The following is a 1,882-nucleotide window of genomic DNA, read 5'->3' as shown; positions in this document are numbered from 1 at the left end:
GTTGATGTTTCTCCGGGTCGTAAAGCATCGCTCTTCATCTATTGGATGCCTGCCCGCGGTTGGTCTTAGTGTCGCCTCTCTTTCTTTGTTGCCGGCTTGTTTCAGCTGTGGTAGAGTAGGCGTTCCGCTTACATAGCCCCTTTTACGGTGTAATTCAGCATGGTTTCGCAGACTTTGCTGCGAAAAGTGCGATAGTTCCGGGTGTTTCTCGCACCACAGAGCATGCAGCCGTCCCATGTAACCCCGTTCACGGGCCACACTCGCATCGTAGCAGTCTATCAAGTCGTGATTCATTTGCTCCGTCCACCCAAAGGTCACGAGATCCCGCCGATCCATCGCATTGAATCCATTTTCATTGGCTCCCCCAGCTCTAGATTGGTCGGCATTGTTGGCCGAACCATTATCGGGAGCCCTGCGCGTTCTGTTGTTTTGAACCGCACTTACTACAACTATGTTTGGTGTTGTCATTGTTGTTCCCACGAGAAGCTAGGGAAAGGGGTTCCTCCATCCTTGTAGAGACCCGCATGCAAGGATAAGGCTGCTTACTCTGAGAAGTCGCCTGGTATCCCAGAATCACCGTTCTAGACACCTCACCCAGGTGCCATTCAGCTTTCGGCACAGTTTTCACATCTCCGCTTGGGGGTTAATTCCTTCGGGGCCACCCCTGGACAATTGTCCGCGACTGCCTATTTATTTTTGTAACCATATTTAGCAGAAACCCTTGGTATAGGGACCCTCTATCCGCAACCCGAGGTCCTTATAATTATGAGTGCGAATAGTGGATATGCGAGTGGGTAGGTCAGTGAACGTCACTGGCATTGTGGCTTCGAAAAACGTCTTCCTCGGCATTGGGATATTACGCCTTCTGGATTAGGTTGCATCCGATAGCTAAATTATTTTAAGAAAAATGCTCTGTATTTAACGTTTTCAGGTTTACTTCAAGCGAATGGTTTTCTATTTTTAAAAATTCACTAAAAAGAATGATTTTTCAGGTTTGTATTCAATAAAAAAATTCCATTTTATACTGAAGTATGTTCATTTTTATTTTGAGAATACATGTATTTTTTTACAAACAATTGTACAGTTTTTTATTCCTTTTTCCAATTTTCACGAATATGCAATGAACATTATATCTATATTACAAAAGTATTATTTTTATTTGAATCAATGAAGACTATAATATGTAGACTAATATCTGCTACACTAATCTTTATATACAGTAAAATGTCAAAGAAAATCGTTATTCTCCCATAAGAAAGTAGGACATTTTTTCCATACTTTTGAATATCCCATACAAGCATGGACATTTTTCGTTGCTTACTTGTAAATTTCCTGTACGCTTTGAGGATCTCATAAACTTGTTTGGCAAAACTTTCAGTCATGTATGGAACTTTGATGAGAAAGGATGAAAGGATAGATGAGACTGTCTGCATCTGTGTACAGCAGTTTTGCGAAATTTCCAAAATCTTTTTTTAGTGTTAAATCAATGTATTCTTTTAGCCACGCTTTTCGTTTGAATTTTAGCACTCGAAGAATTTGAGTTAGTTTCATGCTTAATTCCAAGTACATATTTAGATTTCGGTAATGTAGTACATAATTTTTCTTCGGTTGCAAATTGGTTACTAACATTGGAATCTGACATTTTAAACCCGGTTGCACAAAGTGTTCTGGAAATAATGGTAGGTCCTTGTGCAAATCATGAAACTCTTCTGAATACTCTAGAGCCACTTCATTGAGGAACACCACCTCTGATTTCTTTCTGAATTACGAGTAACATTTTCACGCCAGTCAGTAAGTGAAGTTAAATTTCTGTGTACTTTAGCATTGCATCAAAAAAAAGTCCTGGTGCGGTGTAATTCCGGTAATAAGCATTGAATGGCAA

Source organism: Belonocnema kinseyi, chromosome 6, assembly GCF_010883055.1.
Source record: "Belonocnema kinseyi isolate 2016_QV_RU_SX_M_011 chromosome 6, B_treatae_v1, whole genome shotgun sequence".
Classification (NCBI taxonomy): Eukaryota; Metazoa; Arthropoda; class Insecta; order Hymenoptera; family Cynipidae; genus Belonocnema; species Belonocnema kinseyi.
Note: the sequence above shows the minus strand (reverse complement) of the source record.